Source organism: Gavia stellata, chromosome 1 (assembly GCF_030936135.1).
Source record: "Gavia stellata isolate bGavSte3 chromosome 1, bGavSte3.hap2, whole genome shotgun sequence".
NCBI classification, from domain to species: Eukaryota; Metazoa; Chordata; class Aves; order Gaviiformes; family Gaviidae; genus Gavia; species Gavia stellata.
The window spans coordinates 100,584,108-100,592,081 of NC_082594.1; positions in this window are offsets into that span (position 1 = coordinate 100,584,108).

A 7,974-nucleotide genomic window follows, 5' to 3' on the forward strand; every position below is an offset into this window, starting at 1 on the left:
GGCTTCTGCAGTGTGGATGGTGGGTGATGTTTTCTTATTTAGCAGCCCTTACATTTAACAGACTTTTCTTCTGTTGATGTTTGGTTAGGTTTATCTCCCAAACCTTTAGCATCTTGCAGCATCTTAAGTATCTTGCAGCAAAGATTAAAATCATGAAGGGAACTGATCTTTTTGTTTTGAACATGCTTCCTACCAACTTCATTAATATTCTTAGCACTCATATTGGGAAAAGAGAGTAACAGTGTCTCCATCTTCATCTTTTCTCTGCCACTGGTGATTTTGTAGACCTCTGTCGTATCTCCCCTTAGTCATCTGTTTTTCAGAGTTAAGAGCCCATAGGTATACCTCATATAGAACCATTCTGTTTCTTTGGTTAATCTTGTCAAACCTTTTCTGAATCCTTTCCAGTTCTATTATGCCTTTTTTGAGATGTGAAAAAAGAACTGTACATGCTACTCAATATACAGAGAACTATAGACTGATACTGGGATGGATGTGTTACAGTGTTCTCTGTTTTGTTCTCTGTTCCACTCTTAATAATTCCAAATATTTGATTTGGTTTTCTGAGTAAAAGGGAACATTGTGCTCATATTTTCATAGAAATATTAATCAGAACCCAAAGATCTCATTTGTGAGTGGAAAACCAGCTTACAGCCCATCACTGTATATACAATTTTTTTTCCCATGTGCACTACTTCACACAGCTGCATCAAATTTTATCTGCCCTTTTGTTATCCAGTTGCTCAGTCTTGTAAGGTCTTTTTTCATTTCTTCAGAGTCATCCCTTTAACTGCATCACAATTTGTCCTCTAACTTCCCTTTACCTGAATAGCTTAATATCATTAGCAATCTGTGATATCTCACTGCTCATCCTCTTTTTCCAGATCATTTATGAATACATTAAGCAGCACAAGTCACAGCACAGGTCCCTGCAGACTCCTCTTGTGATCTCCCTCTTCTATGAAAACTGACCTTTTATTTCTGTTTTATTTCTGTTTCCTGTCATTTAGTCATTTTTTGATCCATTCCTCTTGCTTCTTATTGCATAAAGGAGCTTTTTTTTTTTTCCAAATGAAGCTTTATCTAGGAACCTCATTGCCCCTGGAAATCCCAGTAACCCTTAACCATGAGATCTCCCTTGTCCACATATATGTTAAAATCAACAAAGAATTATAGATCTGCAATACTTGACACAATGCAACAAAAGCTGTGTGGTCTTCCTCAAAATGTCATATTTATGTATGTGTCCAGTAATGCTGCCCTGTACGACAGATATTACTGATTTGCCCAGCACAGACAACACAAGAGGCTCACTCATGTAGTTGCCTGGGTCTTCACATTTGCCTTCCCCACCTGGTTAGCAGGGGAAAGGGTTTTAGAGCTAGGCTTACAAACTGCAGTTAGTACTTCAGTTTTTTGACACCTGAGTTCTCTTAGAACTCCTGGATGGAGGCCCCCTGGTCCCCATGATGTCTTGCTTATTTTATCTGTTTGTTCTTTAACCTTTCCTGCCTTGCACTTACGTTTGAGATAGATCTCCTAAATTCCCCATAATGCAGAGTTCTGGCATGGATTTCTCCAAGCTGTTGCACTGTGAACAAAGATGCAAGAACATGAATGTAGTCTTTTCTCCTATGGTCTTGCTTTCTCTGAGTGTTCCTTTTACACCTTGATGGTCTACAGGCCCTACCCACTCTGTGGCAAGCCTCCTGTTCGTGATGCTTATGGAAGAGGACTTGGTTTTTGTTTGTTTTTTTTTCCATGCCCTTGCAAGTCATTCCTTGAGCTCAGCTGTGATCTGCCTTATCATATTAATGTAACAGAATTTATGAACCCATCTGTTTTCTGCACTTCCAAAACAGTTTCCAAAGGATACCTTCTTGCTTCTAATAACCTCCCCCACCTTGTTTTTTAGTCATGCTGGCTTCCTCTTCTTCTATCTCTTTCTTTATAATGTTCTGAGAAGCTGGAGTAGCCCATTATTAGCAAGAGCATGAAAACTAGATTTCTCTTGAATACCAGAGGATAGACCTAAAGGCCAGAATTTACCTTGCAGAAGAGTTACTTTGCATCTTCCTGTCAACAGAAATTTTCTTGTCCACAGTGAAAGGATTCTTTCTCCTCTGACATTCTTAGTCAATGAAAAGACCTGCTCAACCAGCAGTTGAAGATCTGTCTCTGCAGTGTTGAAAGAGATCTAAAACTGAAAACCAGCATGGTTTTTAACAATCATCTTGTACATGTACGTGCTTTATTGCCTTTGAAAATTATTATATAACTTTACTGTGTACATGTGTATGTGTGTCTATATGAAAGTTAAAAATAATTTCCGTACTTATATGAAAGTTAAAAATAATTTCCATACTGTCTCTTACCCCATTTAAAAATATTACTATCCAAACATACAGAAAAGTATGTCATTAAAAATGTGTAGTGTCACTCAACATTTTGTGATGTTATCTCATTGCCACCACATCTATAATATGCCAAAGGAAAAAGCTATTTTAGGGACCAAGTTACATAGTTTTACTTTTATGTGACAAGAAGAAAACTAAAAAAGATCTGTGTACTACCTCAGCTAGCTCCACAGTCCAACAATCAGAATAGTAAGGTTGTAAATATCCAGTCGTTAATGTACCTTAAATTGCATGCCCATTAACATACTCCTTACAACGAGCAGAAAGAAGCATCAGTGGATAAAAAATAATCCATAAATTGTAATTTAGACTTGGAGTTTTAAAAGCTATTTATATCACATTAACATGTAAACAGCTGAGGGTATTGATATCAGTTACTGATACAATTTTTTTTACAGTCCCAAATCAATATTTAAAAAAATTAAATTTAAAAAGTTCTGTTACATTCAAGTCTCCTTTGAGGCCACTACAAAACTTAGACATGCAAAGCTTGTTGATTATAAAAGCTGATGTAAAATGTGAGGTTTATATTGCATTATCAGCAAGCACATATGCTTGTTTCCTGGGAAAACATGGCAATTTCTGCATTTTGTTAAGAATTTCTTTTTCCACAACATTTTTAAAGATACCAACTTGCACATCATCATACAGAATCTCACAACACCCCGTATCAACCTTTCATACTAGGGAAAATAACTATTTATTTCTATTTTATTTTTCTGATTCTAAAGTACTTCTTATTCAGGATAAGACCTCACCTGTCAACTGTTTTCTTTTCCTGCCAGACTCTTTCAATAATTTTTCTGAATGTCTAAATCACTTGGTTTGTTTTATCCACTTTTGGTTGGCACCCCCTACATGTTTCCTAATGTTATTTTCCATATTTGCTAATTCTTTTGAGAGGGAAGTAAAGCTCAGTGCAGTTCTCAGTCAGTTCAAGCCCTTTTTAAACTATCTAATGACATTTACTCTGAGGTAATTCCCTTAAAAATTGTGCATTTTTGCTGGAAAATAAGTTAGTTCATTCTTAAACACCTTTGAAATTCCTTGACCAGTATTATCTAGTTTATGGGATTATCTGCATTTAGTTTCTTGCCTTCCTCTCACCGTTTCATGCTTTTGCAACACCTCAGCTTCCAGCACTGCTTTGTCACCTGGCATAAATCAAACTAGGTATCTCTACATTTCCTGTGATGCATCAGTTTGCAGTGTTTTTACCCTCAATAGCACAGAATCTAGTCCTTGTTCTTTTTACTTTCTAGTGGCTGAATATGGTCCTCTAATTAAGATGGACAAAGAATCTACATCTGCATTCTTCTGCTCTATTTATGTCTCTTGTTTCCAAGTCTTCGAGCGTTTACTTTTATTGTACCTCTCTTAATTTTAACATGACATACTATCTGGCTTTCTTTAGACCTTCTGCATGGACTTTTCCTCAGCTTAGTTTCACCTTAACTAGCTTTTTCCACCTTGACATTTGAACAAATAGGTGTACTTTGTTGTCTTCTGTAGCCTTTTCTTGTTTATAAGCATGCGTAGTTCTTTTAAGTCTGATATACTTTAAAGGGTAAGTTTTAATGAAAAAGAAATTTCTGTGCAATGGGAAATGTTCTAGAAAACATGGGTAAGATTTAATGTGTATGTAGCCCCTATATGTGGAACAGAGATTTTAATTTCTTTTTTATTATCTTCCTCATTTCTGAGACATTCAGAAACACTACCACTAACATGTTACAGTGCTGGGATTTGATATGATTTCTCCACCAAAGATAATGAATTTCAATATGCTTCCTGTTGTTTATTGTATCAGTTACAGTTATTTCTTCAGCTAACTCCTTTGTGTTACTTAGGAGTAAATAGCCTTTTCACTCAGGTGCTTTAAAAAACAATCTTCAATTTTTGAAACATATGCTTATATAAACCATGTAGTGCTCTAAAAATTGTCTAACACATGAACAATATTTGAAATTACTGTTTTATTAGACTTAATCATCTCTGATCACTTTCAGTAGTATGTACTTCATATTCTTCTGTTGGCAAGTAGTGAACTTTCAAGTACATTTCTATTGTCATGACTTTGTATTACCTGTACAACTTCTCCCACTGAATTCCTTAAGTATTCTGCTGTTCTCTAAGCAAAGATTTCAAAACTATTAAAAAAGGGAAAAAAACTATGTTTCAGCTTCCCTATGGATGTTTACCCAATTTGCACAGACTAAATTTTGCTTATTCCAAGTTATGAATGCCATCATTCTATACTAATTCATGCATAAATTTCAGCAAATAGAGAAGTCTGATTATTCTAAACAATTTAAATATATTTGTTAAAATAATGTCCCACAGGAGATCAGTTACATCCAGAAAACAAATGTATGTATCGTTCTGCTAAAGTTAATAAATTTTTCCATTTGGTTTCAGCTTAGGTTCATCTGTTACCAGAGCTCTTCTAGTTCAGTTCTGGTTCAGGCTCAGCAAAACCTGAAGAAAAATGACTGAAGTTCAAAGTCAAGTTTGGGTTTGGTTAACTCCATATAAATTAATAAAGAGCTGTCATATCAAAGTAGCTACTATGTTTCTAAATTAATTCAGATCTCCTAAATAAAACTATGTTAAAACAAAACAAAACAAAAAAACACAAAACAGAAAAAAAGGGGGAATAAAAGAACTACTTTAAGGGAGAGAAATGTCCCATATGATTTTGTCATTACAATGCATATACAGAGAGAGCACCTGAAGATTGCAGAGTAACCTTAACGCTGAAATTACCTAACCTGTAGTTCTTTAACTCTGGGATCTAACTAGCACCTCCAAATTCCTAAAAGCACAAGAAAGCAACAAAAATATGTCCCAAATTCTGCTATATGGCACAGTCATGATCCATACACACATCATCTGTTGGGTATATCTTAAACCCCATCACAGACCACTGCTACTTAAATTGCCTCAGGGTGATACAAGTTGTCGCCATGTGCCTGGGTCTGCCCTCAGAGGGAGTAAGCCCCACGTTTCGCCCCAAGTGCCACACAGGTAGTGGCTGTCAGCCCAGGCGTGGTGACAGGTGAACTGCCTTCCCACGTCCAGTCTGTGGGCACCACTATTCCCCTGAGAAGCCCCTTACCCCTTTTTCCCTTTTCAATGCTCCTGCATTTCCAGTCTGGAGCGTGGCTGATGCAAACAAAACATGGTTGCAGTTCTCTGAAGGACCTCCTGTTAGCCAAATGAAGCCTAAACTTTTCAGTCTCACCATTTGTCCAAATTTGGAGTGGGTTTTTCAAGTGGACAGAAGCAGCACCCTCCTGACAATGACAGGACTCACTGCCAAAATTCAAGCCTTTGCTCTGAAGCTTGAACTGTTTTACTGATTTTGCTGAAATCTTCCAAAATAATTCAGTATGAGGTGGCTACTCAGTAAAGAGAATTTGTAACTTGCATCAATCAGAAGAAATCAGTTCCTGTAAATGGTTCTAGTTAGGCCTGTAACTAGTAACATGACAGAAACAAATAATAGAAGAGATGATCCTTGGTGACTGATGATCTTCCCCCTGAAGAGTTGGATTTGACTCTGATAAACCTTTTTATCTCGGGATAAAAGTGGTTAAAAGGGGAAAGGACACTGACAAGAAAGTAACAGTAAAAATCAGTGTCAGATTTTGACAAGCTGAATTGAAGAGATGAGGTTGGTATTTGGCTGGGGCATGTCTAATCATTAAAACTAGTATCAACTCAGTCCAGACGTTTAGAAACACTGATGGCCACATCCGCAAATCTCTTTATTTTAGCCAACAGCCTCACTAGTCCACCAGAACATAGCTTGCATCAGAGGTCATGGTTATGAAGGAGATATCCAATGCTGGCAAAAAGAACTGCACTAAGAGTGTTGATCTGTCAATACAGAGACCGTATTTGGACACTCCACTCATTGGGAGCCAGGGTGCTCCAGAGCCGTTTGTTTGTGATGATCTGTGTTGCTAGGCAGATGGGCAGCTACAGCTTGTAACAATGGGAGCTCTTTCTGGACATGAGACTTCAGTTCCTAGAAATGAGTAACTGAAGTACCTTTAAAAAAGTTTCCTAAGAATGATAAACACTGGATTGTGAAAGTGATGGCAGAAAAATCTACATACGCAGAAGGCAACTATACTGTCTAGGCTAGTATTTTTGTTATTTCGAGTTCTCCTTTGTTGGGGTAAAAAATAAAAATGAAAAAAATTCTCTCTTTACCTGCCTCACAGTAACCAGTAACTACCTATATGAGGCATGGTACTAATATTCAGTAATCAAAGTTAAATGCTCCTTTCTCTTTACAGACCACTTTCATTCTCTCTTCTCCGAAACACTCTGCAGAATGTGGAGTGACTTACATGTCTCACTTCGTTTCCCAAAACAAAAGATGCTCCTAATTACAAAGGCACACACTGTTTTTTGCCAAGCTTTCCGTAAGCGCTCAAGCAGGAAGGGGGCACAGTGATGAAGTGGCCTTCAGTACTGAGGTGTGTGCAGGGGTGAGGAGGAATAGTACAGAACCATCTTCTTGCCTTCCCATAGCCAAGAGGACCAAATGCAGACTTGGCGTGCCCCAGACCGCTTCATCAAAGTGGTGAGGGCTTCCCTCCTGTCACTTCTAGAGCCCCTTCATGCTCAGAAATGGTCTCTCTGCACGCTGTTGCTAGGGCATGGTACTCCCAGCACTGATAGGGGCTGTATTTTATTTTTTTTTAAACTATGTGAAGCTTAAGAAAATGTATCTTTAGATTGCTACTTCTAAACACCAACCTTTAAAAAACACAGTTGTTTATACTAGGCAATAAAGTTAAATTACAGAGAACTTCAGAGTCCTTGAAAGGTTTATTCATTCTCTAGTGTCTTCTAGGCTAATTTGCATTATCTGTTTTCATGGAGAACACTAATAAAAATGCTAGGAGACTAGTCTTCAAGGTCTGGTCAAGAGAACCAGCTCTAGCAGTCAGGCTTCAAAGATCCACAATGCCACCAATGAACAGCTGCCTGAGCGTCTACCTTGGGCCATCTAAAGGCTTCTTGGAAGACAGCATTCCACAGACAAATTTGCCTTTACCCTTCAGCTGTGCACTTTATGCACATTTGTTACAGTAGAGCCAGCTTACAGGAACTGTGTAAGTCCACTTCCATATTTTTTTTACTCAGGCTTTCTGTGGTTCTGTTATTTTGATTGCTAGTACTCAAAAACCAGAAATCTATCACAATCCCCTGCTCCCCCACCAAGCTATAGTTCAAGAGTGCATTAAAGGACTCCCACCTTTTAAAACGAGGTAAGAATGGTGTTGCTAGACTCTGAATCTGGCTTGTGCTTGTAACATCTTAATGAAATGGCTGCCCCCACTTTTTAACACAGTAAGAATAATGACTTTAGAAAAGCATTAAAATTCATAACTAGATTCATGCTTTATAGATTTCCTTTAGGACTTGAGATACTACTGATGGACAATTTCTGGTCCCACTGAAATCACAGGAATCATGTATCTGTGGTCCACATCTGTAAGAGATTGAAGCATTTCTCCCAGTACTAAAACATGACCAC